At 39.9% G+C, this 25,068-nt stretch overlaps 1 pseudogene; it reads left to right on the top strand.

The window, feature by feature from the left end:
• Nucleotides 1-7,518, top strand: part of LOC124973076 (DNA-directed RNA polymerase II subunit RPB2-like) — a 92,427-nt pseudogene extending 84,909 nt beyond the window's left edge.
• The last annotated feature ends 17,550 nt before the right edge of the window (nucleotides 7,519-25,068 follow it).

Below are 25,068 nucleotides of genomic sequence, written 5' to 3' on the forward strand. Positions count from 1 at the left end.
GGCAGTTGGTGTGAGCAAAGAACAGCTCTCCTTGCATGTCAGGTTCGTCCTGTCCTCCTTCCAACATGCTGATGAAATGTGCCCCCAGAGGAGTCACTCACCTTCACATGGAACATGGACATCCTATGTTCAATCAATCTCCTTCCAGACTTTGTTGGCTAGGTGTGGATACAGGACAGATGGAATGTGTTTTATCCCAAATCAATGATTACCTAACCCATGGCACTGCACTGCAGGCTCTTCTGAGCTGAGGAATCACCACTGATATCCATGTGGCTACTAGGCCCCTAGGCTATTTTCCTGACTCTGAAGAAAACCCGGGTTGTCCCAGTCCGGGAGCAGTGGAGCGTTAGGGCAATTCCACTGGTGCTGGTGCTAAGATGGTTGACCCCAGTGCTCTCAAGCACCCCTCAGGCCCAGCTTGTTCCAGTGGATTTTGTGGGGGTTAATAGCCTGCATCAGGAGCCAGATGAGCTGCCTGTCAGCAAGAATGGTGTGGAGAATGGAGCACAGCGCCACCTAGTGCACCAGTCTGGAAGTGTGAGCTGTCAGACTTCAATGGGATCCCTTGCCCTCCTGGTTCTGTGGGGATTTATCACTCACACAGTTTTATCCTGGTTACAGCTTGTTTCCTCATCACCCAGGCAACATGGATTGAATCATGTCTTCAAAAACGCAAGACACTGGCACCTGCTCCCTTCATCTATCCTCTTACCCTCACACCTGAGCCACCACAAGTCCTGAATGTGGGATGAAGTGGCCAGGAGCTGAAAGGTCTCTGGTTGCCATGGGAACTGTGAGGCTTCCGTGTTCTCAATCCGCTCCTCTAGGACCTCAGGTGGAATCTGGAGTGCAGGTGCAATATCACTGGAGCCACTCCTGAGAGATCTTGTTGCCCAAGGCTTTACAAACACTCTGGGGAATGTAATCAAGTGACTCCTCCTACTGGAGTTTCAAAACGACAGGACATGCACAACGTAGCTGACCAATGCCTGCTCCTTTCCCTTTGATTAGAGGAGTTCTCCCATGTATGGTTCTCATGTCATGGGAGAAATGTTAACCAATTGTTACCTTTCTCTGAGTGGAACTGTTTGCAACCAAATGAATGAAGGATCAAGGTTATGACTTTAGCCACTTATCTCTCTGTAATCAATCTTGAGAGAAATAATGGAAAATAGAATGAGGAGAATATAGAAATTTGAAGAGGAATGTTTCTTGTTGCCACCACGTTAGATTTTTTGACCCCAGACCATATGAGACATCACCACATTCCTTTGCCTGTTTATATCTCCCCACAATGTCTGGCTAAATTGCTGAAGCAGTTTTACTGAGGGAAACAGGCTTAGAACAGGAGGCACAATTTCCTCAGCCTCACCAATTCCTGTGATGGTGGGTAAGATAGAGCACTGTAACTGGCTTGTGCATTATGCAGAGCTCTGTGCTCTTTAGAATTTTTCAAAGAAATGTCAAAAGGAAACAAAAATAATTTCTTGGAAAATGTCAGTTGATTTCAAATGTAATGGTTAGGGATTCATGTGTGAATGATCCCCTATATCTCCATTTGTAGTCAGCAATTGAGCATCTTCTCAGTCCCACATAATCCTCTGCCCCTGTTCTTGGTGTCCTTGGATCCCTGATATATTTTTCTGCTCATGGATCAATCAGCTACTTCCATTTTCATCCTTAATGAAGAGGGGGAAAATCTTTCCCTATGGACACAGGGCTAGGATAGGGTATTGACATGCAAAAAGTTCCTTGCTGGATTGTTGTGAACAGGAGAACTAGGAATTTCTTAGACATTGTTTGGATTGGTCATGATTGCTTCTCTGCATACAATTTCACAAATTAAGACTGTAGGGGATCAAGTGCTGTAACTCAGAGAAGCCATTCCAGTGCAGGCCATATAGCCCTTCTAGTAGAGTGTCTTCCTTGCATGTTTGAGGCCCAGGTTTGAGTCCCCAGCCCTGTGGGACTTTGGAAATAACAAATGAAGGAAACCAGTTCTGAGCCTCCCAACCTTCCATTGTCTCTCTTTTTCTTTTCTCTTCTCCTCTCATCACAAAAGGAATCAACACCCTAAAACAGCACCAATTTCACAGGAAACCCAATTCCACCAAAATCTTTCAGCAGGCTACTGTGCTCCAAGAGAGCAGTGCTCAAAAGACACCTGCATTTTTTCAGAGTACTTGTTCCATGAAATCACTCTACTCTCCTTAGGACAGAGATCATGGCTCTCTCTTGAGTATGCTTATGAGGATAATTCTTCAGCACCTTTTTCAGGTGCACATTTTGCACCAGGTTTCAGGAAATTCAAAATGACAACCACACTTGTACCTGGCACTCTCTAAGCTTCTTGGACACACTGCCATACTCTACCAATGAAGGGGCTTCCACACCAGAGCACTTTCCACGTGTACCACAATGTCTACTGGAAAACCAAGAGGTGAACACAAAAGACAGCTGCTGTTGTCTCTGAAACTCCCCCCACACTTTTGCTTTGCAGAGGTTTTCCTGTGATTTCCCTTTGAGTAATGTTAGGATTTGGGGCTGAATCGATGCAGGCCTGTATTGATGGCATTCAGGAGGATCACAGGGCATTTACAAACTACTCACCCAATATCATTGGAGCTCTAGTGACAAGTGGAATGGAGCCCTTTTGTAGAATCTTGTTAATATTGATGGATGCCCTCAAGAGAAGCAGTGCAGGGATTAGGGTTGCATATCCCAGGATTAACTGGCTTCAACTGTAGGTCATGTGGGAAGGTGCTGTGAAGTTAGAAAATCCTATGCTCATGGTTCTTGTGCCAGAAAAAATAGGAATCAACATTCATATATTCGGCTGTCCCTTGGGAGCAACAGAAAAGAGTCAGGAATTTACAAGGGCATTGTTGTTCTAAAAAGGGGAATGAGGGTCGGTATTCATGGTTGCATAGAAAATGAGGGGGCAATAACTATTTCCTGTATTTGTAGTGTATGATGAGGCTGAATATATGTTGTGGAGTTTGAGGGTGGAGCATGATTGATGGCGAGTATCATAGGGTGTCTTCTCCGAAATTGTTTTCTGGCATCAACATCCTTCAGCTTTTCTGGCCCCCCAAATATATTTACTCTCCTCTTTTGAATATTCAGCTTGGAAGTTTTGAACCATTCCACTTTCAGCACAGTCTATATTCAAACCTGGTGTTATGCCCTGTGAAACTGTGCTCATCATGACATCACCTGGCTGATATTTCATCCCCCAGCTTCTGGTCTGCTCCATCCTGGGGCTGGTTAGAGGACTCCTGGTAATATCCCACAGGCCCTTGGGACAGAGATGTATTTGGTAAGAAGACAAACCTTTTTGTGAATAGAGATTGGCAAGTCATTTCTGCATCTTGTTATGATTTGATGTGACCCTGGAAAAATCCCAGCAGGTAAGTTTCAGGGTGCAGCCTAGTTGTAAGGCAGCAGTGAAGGAGGGGGGGTAGTGGTTTGAGTGAACACAGAGGAACTCTCCTTGCATGTCATGTTTGTCCTGTCCTCCTTCCGAATGGCTGAGTGAATGACTCCCTCCTCTCTTCATGCACCACCAGAGGAACCCACCACCTTTACATGGTTCATGGACATCCCAGGTTCCTTCTGTCTCCTATCCAGACTTCGCTGGATAGTAGGAGAAGCCAGACAGATGGAAAATGATGTGTCCCAAATCAAAGTACACCTAAACAAGGGCGATGCACTGCATGCTGTACTGAGCTGAGCATTCATCATCCATCTCTCCATGTGGTTGCTAGGCCCCTAGGCTAGTTTCCTGACTCTGAAGAAAACCCAGGTTGTCCCAGTCCAGGACGAGTGGGTTGGGAGGGCAAATCCACTGGTGCCAGTGCTAAGACTGTTGACCCATGTGCTCTCAAGCACCACTTGGTCCCAGCTTGTTCCACTGGAATTTGTGGGGGTTAATAACCTGCATCAGGAGCCAGATGAGCTGCCTGTCAGCAAGAACAGTGCGGCCAATGGAGCACAGCGCCACCTAGTGGTCCTGGGTGGAAGTGCAAGCTCTCAGACTTCAATGGGATCCCTTGTCCTGCCTGGATATGGCGGGATTTTTAGCTCACGGGGCTCTGTACTGCTTACAGCCTGTTTCCTCATCGCTCAGGCACCAAGGATAGAATCATTTTTCCAAAACTCAAGACCTTGGCACTTGCTCCCTTCATCTAGCCTCTTACTCTCACAGCTGAGCCACTGCATGTCTTGTATGTGGGTTTGAAGCGGCCAGGAGCTGAAAGGTCTCTGGTTGCCATTGGAACTGTGAGGTCTTCGTGTTCTCAGTCCACTCCTCTATAACCTCAGGTGGAATGAGGGGTGCAAGTTTAATGTCACTGGAGCCACTAGTGAAATTTCATGTTGCCCAACACTTTAGAAACACTCTGGGGAGTGCAATCAATTGACTTCTCCTACCAAAGCCTCGAAACCCTGTGACCTTCACAACCTAGCTCTCCAATGCCTGCTTCTTCCCCTTTCATTAGAGGAGTTCTCCCACATATGGCTCTCATGTCACAGGATAACTGGCAAATTGTTATATTTTTCAGAGTGGAACTGATTGCAACGTAATGAATGAAGGATCAAGGATATAACTTTAACCACTTATCTTTCTGTAATAAATCTTGAGAGTAATAACTGAAAACATAATGAGGAGAAGATAGAAATTGGAAGAGGAATGTTTTCTTTTTGCCACCACGTTTCAATTCTGGAACCCCCAGATCATAAGGCCATGACCACATGCCTTTGCATGTTTATATCACCCAAAAGTGTCTGGCTAAATTGCTGAAGCACTTTTACTGAGGAAAATATGCTTAGAACAGAAAGCACAACTTCCTCTGCCTCACCAACTCCTGAGATGTTGAGGAAGATCCAGCACCTGAACTGGCTTGTACATTATGCACAGTTTTCTGCTCTTTAGAATTTTTCAAAGAAAATGTCAAAAGGAAAAATAAGAATAAAATACTTTCTAGGAAAGTGTCAGTTAATTTTGAATGTAATGGCTAGGCATTCATGTGTGAATGATCCCCAATATCTCCATTCATATTCACCAACTGAGCATCTTCTCAATCCCTCTGCCTCTGCTCCTATTCCTGGCGTCCTTGAATCCTTCATATATTTGTCTGCTCATGGATTAATCAGCTACTTCCATTTTCATCCTTAATGAAGAGGGGATAAATCTTTCCCTGAGGACACAGGGCTAGGATAGGGTATTGACATGCAAAAAGTTCCTTGGTGGATTTCTGTGAACAGGAGAATAAGAAATTCCTTAGATACTATTTGACTTGGTCATGATTGCTTCTCTGCATACAATTTCACAAATTAAGACTGTAGGTGATCAAGTGTTGTAACTCAGAGAAGCCGTTCCAGTGCAGGCCATATAGCCCTTCTCGTAGAGTGCCTTCCTTGCGTGTTCGAGACCCGAGTTCGAGTCCCCAGCACTGTGGGTTTGTGGAAATAACAAACGAAAGAAACCAGTTCTGAGCCTCCCAACCTTCCATTGTCTCTCTTTTTCTTTTCTTATCTCCTCTCGTGACAAAAGGAATCAACACCCTAAAACAGCACCAGTTTCACATGCAACCCAATTCCACCAAAATCTTTCAGCAGGCTACTGTGCTCCAAGAGAGCAGTGCTTAACAGTCACCTGCATTTCTTCAGAGTACTTGTTCCATGAAGTCACACTATGCTCCTTAGGACAGAGATCACCGCTCTCTCAGGAGTATGCTTGTTAGGACAATTCTTCAGCACCTTCTTCAGCTGCGCATTGTGAACCAGGTTTCAGGAAATTCAAAATGACAACCGCACTTGTACCTGGCACTCTCCAGGTTTCTTGGACACACTGCTATACTCTCTGCCAATGAATGGGCTTCCACACCGTAGCACTTTCCATGTGTACCACAATGTCTACTGGAAAACCAAGAGGTGAACACAAAAGACAGCCACTCTTGTCCCTGGAACTTCTTTCACACTTTTACTTTGCAGAGGCTTGCCTGTGATTTCTTGGTGAATATAGTTAGGAAATGGGGCTAAATTGATTTTAGCCTGTGTTGTTAGCATTCAGGAGGATCACAAAGCATTTATGTCCTACTCACCAAATATCATTAGAACTCCAGTGTCAAGAGGAATGGAGCCCTTTTGTAGACTCTTGTTAATATTGATGGACATCCTCAAAAGAAGCAGTGCAGGGATTAGTGCTGCATATCCCAGGATCAACTGGCTTAAATTGTAGGTCATGGGGGAAGGTGCTGAGAAGTTGGAAAGCCTATGCTCATGGTTCTTGTGCTAGAAAAAATTGGAATCATGATTTTTATATTTGGTTGTCCCTTGGGATGAACAGAAAAGAGACAGGAATGGCAATGTTTTTCTAAGAAGGGGAATGTGGGTCAGTATTCATGGTTGTATAGAAAATGAGCGAACAGTAACTACTTCCTGTGTTTGTAGTGTAGGATGAGGCTGAATATATGTCATGCAGTTTGTGGGTTGACCATGATCAATGGCTAGTTTCATAGGGTGTCTACTCCAAAGTTGTTTTCCAGCATCAACACCCTTCAGCTTTTCTGACCCCCAAATATCCTTACTCTCCTCTTTTAAATATTCAACTTGGACGCTTTGAACCATTCCACTTTCAGCACGGTATATGTTCAAACCTGGTGTTATGTCCTGTGAATCTGTGCTCACCATGCCTTTACTAGGCTGTTAATTCATCCTCCAGCTTGTGATCTGCTCCAACCTGGGGCTGGTTACAGGACTCCTGGCAATATCCCACAGGCCCTTGTGACAGAGAGGTATTTGTCTGCTCAAGAAGACAAACTATTTTGTAAATACAGATTGGCAAGTCATTTCTGCATTTTATTTTGATTTTATGTGACGCTGGAAAAATCCTAGAAGGTAAATTACTGGGTGCAGCCTTGTTGTAAGGCAGCAGTCAAGGAGGAGGGGCCTGGCAGTTGGAGTGAGCACAAAAACAACTCTCCTTTCATGTTAGGTTCATCCTGTCTTCTTTCCAAATGCTGAGTGAATGACTCCATCCTTGTTTCATGAGCCACCAGAGGAGTTACTCACCTTTACATGGAACATTGACATCCCAGTTTCCATCTGTCTCCTTTCCAGACTTCGTAGGATAGGAGGAGAAGCCCAACAGCTGGAATGTGATGTGTCCCAAATCAAAGATCACGTAAACCATGGCACTGCACTGCATGCCTACTGAGATGAGCACTCACCACCCATCTCTCCCTGTGTCTGCTAGGCCCCTAGGCTAGTTTTCTGAATCTGAAGAAATCCCGGGGTGTCCCAGTCCTGGAGGAGTGGGGTCAGAGGGCAAATCCACTGTTGCTGGTACTAAGATTGTTGACCCACGTGCTCTCAAGGACCCTTCAGTCTCAGCTTGTTCCACTGGTGTTTGTGGGGTCTAATAGTCTGCATCAGGAGCCAGATGAGCTACCTGTCAGCAAGAATGGTGCAGCCAATGGAGCACAGCATCACCTAGCGGACCTGGAATTGTGAGCTATCAGACTACAATGTGATCCCTTGTCCTGCCTGGATATGGAGGGATTTATCACTCACAGGGCTCCATAATGCTTACAGTCTGTTTCTTCATCACCCGGGCAACAAGGATAGAATCATTTCCTCAAAAATGCAAGACCCTGGCACCCGCTTCCTTCATCTATCCTCTTACCCTTACAGCCGAGCCGCCACATGTCTTGAATGTGGGTTTGAAGCGGCCAGGTGCTGACAGTTATCTGGTTGCCATGGGAACAATGATGTTTCCGAGTTCTCGGTCCACACCTCTATGACCTCAGGTGGAATCTGAGGTGCAGGAGCAATGTCACTGGAGTCACTGGTGAAAGTTCATGTTGCCTAAGGCTTTATAAACACTCTGGGGAGTGCAATCAAGTGCCTTCTCTACTGAAGATTCCAAACCTTGTGACCTTCACAACATAGCTGACCAATGCCTGCTCCTTTCCCTTTGATTAGAGGAGTTCTCCCATGTATGACTTTCATGTCACAGGAGAACTGGTAACCAATTGTTATGTTTTTCGGAGTGGAATTGATTGCAAGGAAATGAATGAAGTATCAAGGATATGATTTTGGCCACTTATCTCTCTGTAATAAATCTTGAGAGTAATAACTGAAAACATAACAAAGATAAGATAGAAATTGGATGAGGAATGTTTATTTTTTGCAACATTTTGATTCTGGGACCCCAGAACATATGAGTTATCACCACACACTTTCGTCTGTTTATATCTCCCAACAGCATCTGGCTAAATTGCTGAAGCACTTTTACTGAGGGAAACATGCTTAGAACAAGAGGCACAACTTCCTCTGCCTCACCCATTCCAGAGATGGTGGGCAAGATCCAGCACCTGAAATGATTTGTGTATTATGCATTGCTCTCTGCTCTTATAATTTTTAAAGAACAGGTCAAAAGTAAAACTGAGAAAAAAAATACTTTCTAGGAAGTTGTCAGTTGATTTTGAATGTAATGGCTAGGGATTTATGTGTGAATGATCCCCAATATCTGTATTCATATTCACCAATTGAGCATATTCTCAGTCCCACATAGTCCTGCCTCTGCCCCTGTTCCTGGCATCCTTGGATCTCTGATAAATTTTTCTGCTCACAGATCTATCAGCTCTTTCCATTTTCATCCTTAGTGAAGAGGAGAAAAATCTTACCCTATGAACACAGGGCTAGGCTTGGGTATTGACATGCAAAAATGTTCCTTGATGGATTGTAGTGAACAGGAGAATTAAGAATTCTTTGACATTGTTTGGCTTGGTCATGATTGCTTCTCTGCATACAATTTCACACATTAAGACTGTAGGTGATCAAGTGTTGTAACTCAGAGAAGCCATTCCTGTGCAGGCCATATAACCCATTTCGTAGAGTGCCTGCCTTGTATGCGTGAGGCCCAGGTTCGAGTCCCTAGCACTGTGGGATTGCAGAATAACAAACAAAAGAAACCAATTCTGAGCCTCCCAACCTTCCATGATCTCTCTTTTTCCTTTCTTTTCTCCTCTCGACACAAAAGAATTCGACACTCTAAAACAGCACCAATTTTACACGCAACCCAATTCCACCAATACTTTTCAGCAGGCTACTGTGTTCCAAGAGAGAAGTGCTTCCCAGTCAACTGCATTTCTTTAGAGTACTTGTTCCATGAAGTCACTCTACTCTCCTTAGGACAGAGATCACGGGTCTCTCATGAGTATGCTTACGAGGATAATTCTTCATCACCTTCTTCATCTGCACATTGTGCACCAGGTTTCAGTGGCAAGAAATTCAAAATGACATCTGCACTTGTACCTGACACTCTCCTGGATTCTTGGACACACTGAGACACTTTCTGCCAATGAAGGGGACTTCCACAATGGAGCATTTTCCATGTGTACCTCAATGTCTACTGGAAAACCAAGAGGTGAACACAAAAGACAGCTGCTATTTCCCTGAAACTTCTCTCACACTTTTGCTTTGCAGAGTCTTGCCTGTGATTTCTTGGTGAATAAAGTTAGGATTTGGGGCTGAATTGATGTTAGCCTGTGTTAATAGAATTCAGGAGGATCATGGGGCATTTACAACCCACTCACCCAATATCATTGGAGTCCAGTGTCAAGAGGAATGGAGCCCTTTTGTAGACTCTTGTTAATATTGATGGATGTCGTCAAGAGGAGAAGTGCAGGGATTACTTTTGCATATCCCTGGATCAACTGGCTTAAATTTTAGGTTGTGGGGAATGTGCTGTGAAGGTTGGAAATCCTATTCACATGGTTCTTGTGCCAAAAAAAAAAAAAATAGGAATCATGATTCTTATATTTTGCTGTCCTTTTGGAGCAACAGAAAAGACACAGGAAATTGCAAGGGCTTTGTTGTCCTTAAAAGGGGAATGAGGGTCGGTATTCATGGTTGCATAGAAAATGAACGCGCAAAAACTACTTCTTTACTTGTGGTGTATGATGAGACTGAATATATGTCGTGGAGTGTGTGGGTTGACCGTGAATGTTGGCGAGTTTCATTGGGTTTCTTGTCCAAAGTTGTTTTCTAGCACCAACAACCTTCAGCTTTTCTCATCCCCCTAATATCCTTACTCTCCTCTTTTGAATATTCAGCTTGAAGCTTTGAACCATTCTACTTTCAGTACGGTCTATGTTCAAACCTGGTGTTATTCCCTATGAAACTGTGCTAATCATGCTATCACCAGCCTGTTAATTCATCTTCCATCTTGTGGTCTGCTCCATCCTGGGGTTGGTTAGAAGACTCTTGTGAATATCCCACAGACCCTTGCGACCGAGTGGTATCTACCTGGTCAAGAACACAAACCATTTTGTGAATACAGATTGGCAAGGAATTTCTGCATCTTGTTTTGAATTGACATCTCTTGGAAAAATCCCAGCAGTTAAGTTTCTGGGTTCAGCCTAGTTGTAAGGCAGCAGCCAAGGAGGAGGGGCCTGGCAGTTGGAATGAGCACAGAAGAACTCTCCTTGCATGTCAGGTTCGTCCTGTCCTTCCAACATGCTGAGTAAATGACTCACTCCTCTCTTCATGAGCCTCTAGAGGAGCCACTCACCTTCACATGGAACATGGACATCCCATGTTCCAGTTGTCTCCTTTCCAAACTTCATAGGTTAGGATGAGAAACCCGACAGATGAAATGTGATGTGTCACAAATCAATGATCACCTAAACCATGGTGCTACACTGCATGCTCTACTGAGCTGAGCACTCACCACTCATCTCTCCATGTGGCTACTAGGACCCTAGGCTATTTTCCTTACTCTGAAGAAAACCTGGGTTTTCCCAGTCCTGGAGGCATGGGGTCAGAGGGCAAATTCACTGGTGCCAGTGCTAAGATTGTTGATCCTTGTGCTCTCAAGCACCATTCTGTCCCAGCTTGTTCCTCTGGAATTTGTGGGGGCTAATAGCCTGCATCAGGATTCAGATGAGCTGCCTGTCAGCAAGAATGGTGTGGCCAATGGAGCACTGCGCCACCTAGCTGACCTGGGTGGAAGTGTGAGCTGTCAGACTTCAATGGGATCCCTTGTCTTGCCTGCATATTTGGGGATTTATGGCTCAAGGGGTTCTATACCACTTACAGCCTGTTTCCTCATCACCCAGGCAACAAGGATAGAATTATTTCTTCCAAAACTCAAGACCCTGGCACCCGCTCCCTTCAAAAGAAAGAAAGAAAGAAAGAAAGAAAGAAAGAAAGAAAGAAAGAAAGAAAGAAAGAAAGAAAGAAAGAATAAGTGGCTGTGGGGGGGGGATCTCCTAAAAATCAAAGGGAGGTCACTAGATAAAAGGGTTCAAGGAGTGGGAGGTGGGGGGAGTGGTTGGCTGGAGAGTGATATTGGCCAAATTACATTAATATGTTATATGCAACTATGAATACATAACAACAAATCCCATTATGCAAAACTCTAATTCACCAATTTTTAAAAATATGGGAGAAAAATATCAATATATAAAAAGAATTATATACCACAACCAAGTAAGGTTTACTCCAAGGATGGAAGGCTGGTTGAACATGTGAAAACTGATTACAGCAATGTACTCATAAACAGCTGAAAGATGAATCCTTAGCTCATGTTAATAGTTGCAGAATATTTGTTTGCCAATATCCAACACCATAATAAAAACTCTCCATAAATTATGAATAAGAAACTTAATAAATTTCATAAAGAACATCTACCAAATAATTACAGTTAACATGATATTTAACAGTGAGAGACTAGCTTTCTTATTAAGAACAATAGCAAGGTATGAATGTTCCCTCATATCAGAAGATATATTAGAAATTCACAAGATACACTGAAGTAAAAGGTATAAAGATTGGAAAGGAAAAAAGAAAACTGTCAATATTTACTGAAGATATGATTGTAAATGTAAAAATAAAAAACCCAAAGAATACACAGTTTCCTGAAACTGCTAAGTAATAACAAGATTATAAGTTAATAACTGAATATGAAACAGTCAATTGCCAACTGGATATATTGTCACACACCTGTAAATCCCCCAATGACTCAGAAAGTCGAGGTAGGATTGCCTGGGTAAATTAGCATGTCCCTGTCTCAAAATAAAATTTTTAAAAGCAACAGTGATATAGTTCTGTGATAGAGCCCTTGTGTAGCCCACACAAAGCTCTTTTTTTTAATCCCTAGTACCGCAACAATGGTACAACAATAAAATGTAAAAGAATTCTGAAGGATATTAAAATAATTTTTAAAAAAATGAAAACAGTAATGAAAAATAAAAGGGATACTTGTAACTAAATATAAAATTATAAAAGTCTAACCATGACAATTACATTAAATTAAATGTAAATTGTTTAAACACCAATAAAACATTATCCAATTAGATTTTTAAAGAAACTGTCAAAATTCAGTCCAAAGAGAATTATTATGATATAGGTGGCTAAGAAAAAAGATTATAACACACAAATACACATACTTAAACACAAAAATATGATTAAGTTAATCTTTCTTACCAGATAAAGCAGATTCAAGAAAAATAACGAGGGATAAAGAAGGATGATCAAGGGCAGGAATGGAGGAAGGAAGGACTGTATAGATGGAGGGGAAGGGTGGGAGGGGTGGGGGGGAAGGGCAAAAATGGCAGAATGAATCAAACAACATTACCCTATGTAAATTTATGATTACACAAATGGTATGCCTTTACGCCATGTACAAACAGAGAAACAACATGTATCCCATTTGTTTACAATAAAAAGAAAAAAAATAAAATAATAATAAAAAAAAGAAGGATGATCAAGACAAAGTGGTCAATTTATCGCTTCTGAAATGGTAGAGAGAGGGCTATTATAAATACACCCCTTTGTAAAAACAAGAAAAACATTAACAAAGATGATCAAAATCAACTTCATAACCAACCCTAGAAATTAAACAAAGAGGGGATGGGTTTGTAGCTCAGTGGTAGAGCACTGTGAGGCAATGGGTTCAATTCTCAGCTCTGCATAAAAATAAATAAATGTCCATTGATAACTAAAAGATACTAGAAAACATAGCCCAACCATGTGATCTGTGGCAGATAGGGATGGGGATCAGGGATGTAAGGAGGATTTTAGGACAGTGAAATCACATAGTAGGACATTATAATGGTATACACAGCATTCATTATTTGTCCAAACTCATAGAAAGTACAAGACAAGGGGTAAACCTAGTGTAAACTTTAAACTTTGGGTGGTGATGCATGAACACAGGTTTTAGGATTGTAACAAATATGCCCCCATGATACAGGATGTTAATGAGGGGAACATGTCTATGTTGAGGGCAGGAGATACATGGATATCTCTGGTACCTTCCTATAAACCTAAATCTGCTCCATAAAGTAAAGTCAAATTCACTCCAAGGGTCAACAGCAGATCTGACTGGCAAAAGAAATCATTAAGCTAGAGATAAATGAATTGAGATTATCTAGCCTAAGAAATCTAAAGAAAAAAAACCAGTGAATAAAACTCAAAAAGGTTTCAAAGACCTACACGAAACCATCAACCATACCAACATATGCATAATGGAAAACCCAGAAGGAGAGAAAAGGATAGAATATTTGAGTAATGTCCAAAAATGTCCAAAAAGTCTTTATGAACTCCAATATGGATACAATAAAAAAGATACACACTAAATTCATCACAGATGAACTATCAAAGGCTAAATATTAAGAGAACTTTCTTGAAAGAAGAAAGCTCATTCCATAAAGGGATGCTCAGTAAGATTAATAGAAGAGCTAGGGTTGTAGCTCAGTGGTAGAGTGCTTGCCTAGCATGTGTGAGGCACTGGGTTTGATTCTCAGAACCACATATAAATAAATAAAATAAAGATCCATCAACAACTAAAAAAATTTAAAGAATTAATAGCAAAGCACTTCCAGAAATCAGAATCAGAAAACTGGGATAGGACTGAGGTTGTGACTCAGTGGTACAGTCCTTGTCTAGCACATGTGAGGTACTGGGTTTGATCCTCAGCACCACATTAAAAAAATAAATAAAGTTATGTCTATCTACAACTAAAAAAAGAAAAAGAAAACAATGGGATTACATATTCAAAATGATGAAAGAATTTCAACCAAGAGTTTTATATTCAGCAAAACTACCATTTAGAAAAAAAGAGAAATTAAGGTATCACAGATAAACAGAAATTGAAAAAAACTTGCTAGCAGACCTGTCCTAGGACTAAATAAGTACTAAATGAGTCCAGTACATGGAATTGAGAGAACATACAATGTAGATGGTAACTTGAATCAATACAGAGCTATAAAATATGTAAGTAATAACTATAAGCAAAAAAAAAATTTGGTAACTCCTTTCCCTGGCATTTTATAAATCATAATTTCTAAAGATGCATTTTATAACAGTAATTGTAAACCAAACTTTACTGCTTTAACAGGCTTAAAAACAGAAAACGGGGCTGAGGAGATAGCTCAGTTGGTAACATACTTGTCTTGCAAGCACAAGGTCCTATGTTTGATCTCCAGCACTATAAAAAAATTGAAAAATAAAAAACATTTTAAAAAACAAAAATTACCAAATTTACTGAATTCAGCTAGAGCAATGCTTAGAGAAAAATGTAAAGCTGTAAACGCTAAAAAACAAAGATCACAAGCCAAAAATCTTTACATCTTAAGAAGCTGGAAAAAGAGAAAACTAAATCCAAAGTAAGCAGGAGGAAGGAAATAAAAGAATAGAACAAAAAAATACAGAGTTTTGAAAAATTAACAAAGTTAAATCAAGAGATCACAAAGTATGAGGGCTGGGGTTTAACTTAGTGGTCGAGTGCTTGTCTAGCATGTGTGAGGCACAGGATCCAATTCCTAGCACTGCATATAAGTAAAATAAAGGTCCATTGACAACTAAAAATATACTAAAAAAAGTATGAGAAGTGAAATCTGGTGAAAGGCAGGCAGTCACAATTATACTTGATAACATTCTTGGCAAATGACAGAATAAGCAGACAAAAAATTATCAAAGATATGTAAGACCCAAAAAACAGTATCAACTAATTTGACCTAATTAACAATTATATAATATTCCATACACAAATACAGCAGACTACAAAATTCTTATCAAGTACACATGAAACAATCATGAAAACAGATCTCACTAATCTCAAACAACTAAAATTATTCAAATATTTATGAACTATAAAGTAGCGATCAAGAGCAATGATATGTGGAAAATAACCAAGTATTTTAAACTAATGCACAGGTCAAGAAGAATGGCAAGGACAATAAAAGCAAAAAGATCGTATTGAAACTTGTAGGATGCAGCTAAACAAGGTTTACAGGGAAATTCTTGCATTAAATACTTGTATAAAAATGAACGCAGTCCTTAGGAAATGCAAAAAAAATAGAGATACTGCCTTGTGTTCTGTCATATCATAATGGACTGAGTAGAAATCAATGACAAAATAAAAAAGAGAAATTACTCCAACACCTGGAGACTAAATAATATACTATTGAATGAAACATGGATAACAAAAAACATCAGGGAGGAGATAAAAAAATTCTTAGAGGTCAATGAGAATGACAATACAACATATCAAAATCTCTGGGACACTATGAAAGCGGTGCTAAGAGGAAAATTCATTGCATGGAGCACATTCCAGAAAAGAATGAAAAGTCAACAACTAAATGACCTAACATTACAGCTCAAAGCCCTAGAAAAAGAACAACAGAATAACAGCAAAAGTAGTAGAAGACCGGAAATAATTAAAATAAGAGCTGAAATCAATGAAATTGAAACAAAAGAAACAATTCAAAAAATTGACAAAACAAGAAGTTGGTTCTTTGAGAAAGTAAACAAAATAGACAAACCCTTAACCACACAAACAAAAAGAAGGAGAGAGAAGACTCGAATTACTAAAATACATGATGAAAAAGGAAATATCACGACAGACACCACTGAGATACAGAACATAATGAGAAGCTACTTTGAAAATCTGTATTCCAACAAAATAGAAACTACCGAAGATTTTGACAAATATCTAGAGACATATGCTCCTCCCAAACTGAACCAGGAGGACATACACAATTTAAACAGATCAATATCAAGCAAGGAAATAGGAGAAGCCATTAAAAACCTACCATCCAAGAAAAACCCAGGATTAGATGGATTCTCAGCCGAGATCTACAAGACCTTCAAAGAAGAACTCATTCCAATACTTCTCAAAGTATTCCAGGAAATAGAAAAGGAGGGTACCTACCAAACTCATTCTATGAAGTTAATATAACCCTCATACCCAAACCAGGAAAAGACACATCAATGAAAGAAAATTTTAGACCAATATCCTTGATGAATATAGATGCAAAGATCCTTAAAACAATATTGGCAAACAATATCCAAAAACATATTAAGAAAATTGTGCACCATGATCGAGTGGGGTTCATCCCTGGAATGCAAGGATGGTTCAACATTCATAAATCAATAAACGTAATCCATCATATCAATAGACTTAAGGATAAGAATCATATGGTTATTTCAATTGACACAGAAAAAGTGTTCGACAAAATACAACACCCCTTCATGCTCAAAACACTAGAAAAAATAGGGATAGTAGGAACATACCTGAACATTTTAAAGGCTATTTATGCTGAGCCCATGACCAACATCATTCTTAATGGAGAAAAACTGAAACCATTCCCTTTAAAAATGGGAACAGGACAGGGATGTCCTCTTTCACCACTTCTATTCAACATTGTCTTCAAAACTCTAGCCAGAGCAATTAGGCAGACCAAAGAAATTAAAGGGATACGAATAGGAAAAGAGGAACTTAAGCTGTCACTATTTGCTGATGACATGATTCTATATTTAGAGGACCCAAAAACCTCCTCCAGAAAACTTCTAGACCTCATCAATGAATTCAGCAAAATAGCAGGCTATAAAATCAACACACATAAATCTAAAGCATTTTTATATGCAAGCAACGAAACAGCTGAAAGGGAAATGAGGAAAACAACCCCATTTGCAATACCCTCAAAAAAAAAAAATACTTGGGAATCAATCTAACCAAAGAGGTAAAAGATCTCCGCAATGAAAACTACAAAACATTGAAGAAAGAAATTGAGGAAGACCTTAGAAGATGGAATGATCTCCCATGTTCTTGGATAGGCAGAATTAAAATTGTCAAAATGGCCATACTACCAAAAGTGGTATACAGATTCAATGCAATTCCAATTAAAATCCCAATGACGTACCTCACAGAAATAGAGCAAGCAATCATGAAATTCATCTGGAAGAATAAGAAACCCAGAATAGCTAAAGCAATCTTTAGCAGGAAGAATAAAACAGGGGGTATTGCAATACTAGAACTTTAACTATATACTACAAAGCAATAGTAATAAAAACAGCATTGTATTGGCACCAAAATAGACAAGTAGATCAGTGGTACAGAATAGAGGACACGGACACAAACCCAAATAAATACAATTTTCTCATACTAGACAAAGGTGCCAAAAATATGCAATGGAGAAAAGATAGCCTCTTCAACAAATGGTGCTGGGAAAACTGGAAATCCATATGCAACAGAATGAAACTAAACCCCTATCTCTCACCCTGCACAAAACTCAACTCACAATGGATCAAGGACCTTGAAATCAGACTAGAGACCCTGCATCTTACAGATGAAAAAGTAGGTCCAAATCTTCAACTTGTTGACTTAGGATCAGACTTCCTTAACAGGACTCCCATAGCACAAGAAATAAAAGCAAGAATCAATAACTGGGACAGATTCAAACTAAATAGCTTTCTCTCAGCAAAGGAAACTATCAGCAATGTGAAGAGAGAGCCTACAGATACTATACTGAACTTACAGACATTAAAAGACTAAAAAGAGATTTAAAGGAACAACTCTAGGCACACAAATTTGACACCAATTCCTTGAAAGACACAAATTATCAAAATTCACTCTAGAACTATTAGATAACCTGAACAGATATCCTACATATATAAAGAACTCAAAAAACTCTACACCAAGAATACAAATAAACCAATCAACAAGTGGGCTAAGGATATGAACAGACACTTTACAGAAGATCTACAAGCAATCAACAAACAAATGAAAAAATGTTCAACATCTTTAGTAATAAGAGAAATGCAAATCAAAACTACCCTAATATTCCATCTCACCCCAATTAGAATGGCGATTATCAAGAACACAAGCAACAATAGGTGTTGGAGAGGATGTGGGGAAAAAGGTACACTCATACATTGCTGGTGGGGCTGCAAATTAGTGCAGCCACTTTGGAAAGCAGTGTGGAGATTCCTTAGAAAACTTGGAATGGACCTACCATTTGACCCAGCTATCCCACTCCTCAGCCTATACCCAAAGGACTTAAAATCATCATACTACAGAGATACAGCCACATCAATGTTCATAGCTGCTCAATTCACAATAGCCAGACTCTGGAACCAACCTAAATGTCCTTCAATTGATGAATGGATAAAGAAACTGTGGTATATATACACAATGGAATATTACTTAGCTATAAAGAATAATAAAATTATGGCATTTGCAGGCAAATGGATGAAATTGGAGACTATCATGCTAAGTGAGATAAGCCAATCTCAAAAATCCAAAAGACAAATGATCTCACTAATAAGTGGTTGATGACACATAATGGGGGGTGAGAGGAGGGCAAGAATGGAGGAAGGAGGGACTGTATAGAGGGAAAAGAGGGGTGGGAGGGGTGTGGGGGAAGGAAAAAATAATGGAATGACTCAAACATCCTTACCCTATGTAAATGTATGATTATGCAAATGGTATGCTGTTACTCATGTACAAACAGAAAGAACATGTATCCCATTTGTTTAAAATAAAAATAAATTTAAAAAAATATGAACAATGTGGGCTTGCATTGTAGTTCTGTGGTACAGTGCTTGCCTAGCACAGTAAGGCACTGGATTTAATCCTCAGCAAAACATTAAATAAATAAATAAATAAATAAATAAATAAATAAATAAATAAATAAATAAAATGAAATAAAATAAAGGTTAAATTCTTTAAATAATGGTCTTAATTTAAGGTTCTACTTTAAGAAACTAGAAATAGCTGGGCACACTGGCAGATTCCTGTAATACTGGCAGCTTGGGAGGCTGAGGAAAGAAGATCACAAGTTCAATGCCAGCCTCAGCTTTAGTAAGACTCTGTCTCTAAACAAAATATGAAAAGGTCTGGGGATGTAGATTAGTGGTTAACTGCCCCTAGGTACCATCCCTGGCAACAAATAAATAAATTAAATTTAAATTAAAAAAAACAAAGGTCTGAGAATATGCCTCAGTGATTAAGTACCCTGTGTTCAAACCCTGGTACAAAAAAAATGCAAAATAAGCCCAAGGCAAGAAGTAAATAATAAAGAACAGAAATTAATGAAATTTGACACAGACAACAGACTGAATATCAGTGAAGGCAAAATCTATTTCTACTGGTGGAAATGGAAAAGTACTCATGAAATTGATAAACCTCTAACCCGATTAACCAAGAAAGAGCAAGAAAGACATAAAAAAGGATACTATACTGAACTTACAGACATTAAAAGACTAAAAAGAGATTTAAAGGAACAACTCTAGGCACACAAATTTGACACCAATTCCTTGAAAGACACAAATTATCAAAATTCACTCTAGAACTATTAGATAACCTGAACAGATATCCTACAGTTCTCTATTCCTTTACTGTATTTTTTAAAAAAGTCTTCATAAAATTTCATCTTATATGATTTCTCTAGTAAAAACTGCTAATCATTCAAGGAGAAATAGCTACAAATAACACAATCTCTTTCAGGAAACCACAGTACCAGAAATATTTTTCAATTTATTTCATGATACCAGTATTAATTCTTATATGGAAACTAATTACCAGAAAAAACTACTGACCAATACCCCTGATAAATATAAATCCAAAAGCAGTAACAAAATTTACTCAAACCTGAATGCACATAAAATTTATAATTCATATTTCATAATTGAGGCTTATTCCATGAAAGCAATGTTGGTTTCCTGAACATTCAAAAATCAATATCCTTCATAGATTTCACAAAAAGTTCCATCATTGCAACAATAGATGGAGTAAAAAAATTGGACAAATTTGAATATCCATTTTAGGTCAAAACTCAAAACTCTGGTTGATAATGTCTCAGTCATCAATAATAACAAATATATAATTGTAACTTTCCATAGAAATTTTAAGAATTAGCTTATTTATATCTTCAAAGAATCCTGGTGAAATTTTGACTGGCACTGCACCTTAAATCTATAGCTCAATTTTGGAAAATTTAATATCCTAACCATTTTTAGTGTACCAATTCATAAATAATATGCCTCTCCACTTACTAAGATTCACTCTATCTGCTAGTCACACCCATCATTACCATTTGCTAAGAACATTCTACTGTTTACTACATAAACAGTCAATGGAATCAAAAGGAAAACAAAGAAGACGTTCTTACCTGAGATTCCTGAACTTTTTGAAGCTCTGACTGAAAGTCTTCCCCATTTCCATTGTCCTCATCAGTATCACTGCAGACTCCACAAAAAATGTAGGTGGGAGCTTTACTGAGTCTCGTTTTGCTTTCTCTTCAACTGTAGGCTTCTTTTCCCAGACAATAACACATTCGTTCTCATTATCTGAAAAATCCAAACAACACAACCAAAAGAAAAGATAAAATTAGATTAAGTTCAACTACTCTACAACAATGATCAGCTTTTCACTGGACCTCAAGGTAATCCAAAAACCCACATAACAAGACCTATGAATACTAGTGGGAACAAGGATCACTAAGAGAACCACATTTTCCAGGTAGCATCATTTTTGAAATATTTTAAATCACCAGGAACAAGGATATGTTAAATAAATAAAATTGATTATTCTTCATCATCAGATCAGGAGGTTCCTTTCAAACATTATTTGTTTAAAAAAAATCTACTTAGTCATTTAAACTTAACGTACCTGCTAGATTTTGTTCTAATGGCCTATGTTTTTCTGAATCATCCAGATAGAGTTTTCCATTAAGTTTCCTGACAGCCATTTCAAAATCTTCATCTTAAAGTAAAAACAAGTATTTCTATAATTAGTTTCAAGGGTTTTCCAAGCCACAAACCTAGGAATTATCTCCAACATCATTCTTTTCTTCATTCTCCATATGCACACAGTCCACTTTGCCAAATGGAAATCCCTAAGGCCTCTCCTGCTGTTGGAGCTTTCACTTGTACTCTACTCTTGTTTCAGCTGCCTTGCTATCACTTTAGTACAGCTTCTAATCTCCTTTCCCACAACCCAATCTTCTACACAACTGCCCAACTGATTCTAGTAGTTGACAATGTCAACCAACATGTTTTCTGTTCATGTTTTTGTTTTTGTTTTTGCAGTAGTGGGGATTGAATACAGGATTTGCACATGCTAGGCAGGCACTCTGTCACTCAGCTACATTCATAGTTACAACAGGTACATTACAAGGCTCCTTTATCCCTATATGCAAAAATGACATGATTCTTCCTCTTGCCTTCTTGTGCTGACTTTGCTTTGCCCTATACTGATGTTCTCCCTCTTTCTCAGTAGTCTAAATGTCAAGTCTCATTCTTATCTTTCTGTAAGACTCTAATAATGATTGCCATTCGAAAACCCTCTTACATGTTTGGAAAGGGTATTGTCCATTTAATACTCAAAACAACCCTGTGCATGCCAGGTGTTTCCCCAGCATTTCCCCTCTACAGCTCAGTTTTCCTCTCTTCCAATTCCTGCTTGGATTAAAGGCACACCGCAATAACCCATTCACTGCCTCCAGACATAGCAAAGCACAGTCCCAATCCAGTGACTCAGAAGAGAATTCAGAAACGCAGGAGTTCCCCCTTGCAAAGTTCGCGATGCTGAGCCCCTGGGACAGGGCTTGAAAGCCAGAGCCTACCCAGTCCACGCCCACCATAAACCACCTGGCAGGTGCCCACCCGAGTCCGCACCCTTCCATCACCCCCACAGCGCCCAGCGCCCACCTACCTTGCGGCAGGGACCAGAACTGATACAGCTGGAGCTCTAGCAGAGCCCATCATCCCAGATCGCCTGGGCCAAACTTTGCCGCTTGCCGCCTCATGCTGGGGCCGAGGTTCTCTGGCACCTAACCAGGCCCTAGGAGGTCGCACCCGGGTCGCGAAGCATTTGCCTGTAGCCATCCGGTGCCCACCGGTTCAGGGGGTGTCGCACCACCGCTGAGCATGGAGAGTCGAGCACCGGGGGCGCCCGATTAGGCAGGAACGACCTGGACCAGCCAGGAGAGGCATGGGGCTGACAGGTGGTGTCCCAAGCCAGAGGAAGGCCTGGGGAAGTTGTCAGGGACAAACTCTTCACACGCCACCCTCGTCACTTGTGACCGAGGCCCGCGCTGAAAACAAAAAGCGCCCACCCCCCATGCAGGTTCTGGCCTGTAACACCGCCATCACCACGCACAGTCCCCAGGAACGGACTGCCATACATGCCACCAGCCGCTGAATGGCCGGAAGAGGCAGCTACCACGCCCAGGTCCACCCCCTGGTGCTCACCTCTTCAAACTCGCCACACCCTTCCGCCTGCAAAGTCGCCCGGGATGTGGCCGCTTCCTGCTCTGCCTGTGCCCCCTAGGGACCCAAGGCAGACACCGCAGTCTGCAAAAAGATGATTTTGTGTAGACACATCTGGACAAGCAGAAATGGAATCCTGCAATGAACAAGAACCAGTTACGAAACAGGCTGAGGCAAAGTGTGGTTCAAGAAAGTCTGGGATGATGGAAGCAGGAGTAGACAGGATTGTTCTCAGTAGATGAATCTAAAAATCAACCACAGCTTCAGTCACAGATCAGAGGAGTGATTTATAAGTTCCTGGAGGCTCAGAAAAAAGAAGCTGTGCTGAGTTCCCGTCTGAGTCAGAGAGCCAAGCCCTGACAGCCCCGTCCCAGTACACTTCTAAGAATATTCCTGGCACCTTGGAAAGCTCTGTTTAATTAATGGTGAAGACTTGGATCTCTGTTCTCTGAGATCATCACTTCATTTGTTGGGGTTTGGGGGCTGGGGGGTGGGGGGACAGCACTCAAGATTTCTACCTTGAATGTGGCGGAGTGCCCAAATAGAACAGGAAGAAATTTAGCAGTGAGAATATTGTTCATGTGTGCCCCTTGCATTGGGCTGCCACTGGATCTGCTTGTCCTAGGGTGTGACACCCAGTACACACAACAGTTTATGCACACTACAGCCACTGAGGTGGTTCCCAAACAACTTTATACTTCAACAGGAAACTGCACATGGATTTGAGGGTTTGGGTTCTGGGATAAACAGAAGCTATAGTGAAAGATCATATCAAGTATCAAAGGGCAGTAAAACTTAGGAGTAGGTATTTGACAGTGCATATCCGATTTCTTTCTCAGAGTTACAGACTAGAATGTACAAGCCATTTGCATCAGATATCCTTAGAGTTGGTTGTGACCATCTGGTCCATGACTCTTCTAGTCAGTTTTCTCCCCTTGTCGGAGGTGAAAGAAAGTGGAAGCCTCGGGTGAACAGGGACACAGAGACATCAGGCCTAAGGAAAAATGTGGGTTCTCTGTCCGGGGTTTCCTCCTGTCCTCCAAGGGCTAGTGAGCCTTGGATTTGTTTATCCTTTCCTCATGTTTTTTTTTTTTAAGTGAGTTAATGAGATTAAGTTCTGTAATAAAATTGTTTAATATGAAATACAGGTATACTCATGGCCTATTTTAATGCTTTAAGGAAACTTCTGGTTGCCTCTGAAGCCTTAATTGGGTTGGACCAGGAGACAGGGAGCAGAGTTCCAGAGACTTCTGTTTCAGTTGGAGCAGTTTTCTTACACTTTCTACATTGGAATTTTGCATAAAATATTATTGTCAAACAATCTTGACTGGGGCTTGGGTTGTAGCTCAGTGGAAAGCACTTGCCTAGCTTGTGTGAGGCACTGGTTTCAATCCTCAGCACCACATTAAATAAATAAATAAATTAATTAATTAATTAATTATTGTGTCCATCTAAAACTAATTTTTTTAAAAAAGGGTCTTGACCAACAAATTTCAAAAACTGGTAATTTATGAAATGGCAGTTTCTAACTAAAGTATTAACAATTTAATACATGTTTTTGTTGTTTAGGAAAATTGATGTTTTTCTTTATAAGTGAACTACATCTTTGAAGTGCTTATGAAGTTAAAGCTTTTCTGGGACTTTCAGTGAACTACTTAACTTAAATAAAATTTTAAATTATTCCTTTTAAAAATGTATATGGATATGTACACACATGTGCATACATTCATAGTAATTTTAGAACATATACAATTTCATATGCTTTAAATATCTTGGGATGTTTTGTTTTGCCCAATTAATTTTAACATTCTTGTCCATATATATTCATATTATCTTTGTGTTAGGATGAAATATCATGTGACTCAAGAGACTAGTAAGAGTAAAGTAAATATTCATACCACTTATACAGATGAGATCTCTTCATCATAGCACCCTGTCAAAAAACCTATGCTTTCTTTAAAAGTATACTTGTATAGAATGCACACCAAGGGAGATTCTTAACATAAATTATGGCCTTTGGATGATTTTGATGTGTCTATGTAGGGTCATTAATTATACAGACTGCACCACTATGGTGGAGGATGTTAATAATGGGGAAGCTTATGCACATTGGGATGTAGGAGATAGACAGGAAATCTCTGTATCTTACTCTCAATTTTCCCATAAATCTAAAATGGCTCTAAAAACTGAAATATTTAGAAATAGTGAGCTTGAGCACTCTCTGATATTGATACTATAATTCTGAAACACTCCAGTCATGATGAAGATACATATTTACAGTCATACTCTTACTGGCAAAAAAAAAAATGTATCAAGTATTTTGAAGTTATCACTTCCCCTTACAAACAATTGTGAACCACATACATTTATTTTCCATTTTCAATGCACAAAGTGAAATTTGAAATTATATTTAATATACAATATTTCAATTTTCTTAGTCACAAACATAGCTATGTGCATGCTTTACTTATTTCATTTCCAAATAACTGCATTCTTATA

This window comes from Sciurus carolinensis, assembly GCF_902686445.1.
Source record: "Sciurus carolinensis chromosome 14 unlocalized genomic scaffold, mSciCar1.2 SUPER_4_x, whole genome shotgun sequence".
Lineage (NCBI taxonomy): Eukaryota > Metazoa > Chordata > Mammalia > Rodentia > Sciuridae > Sciurus > Sciurus carolinensis.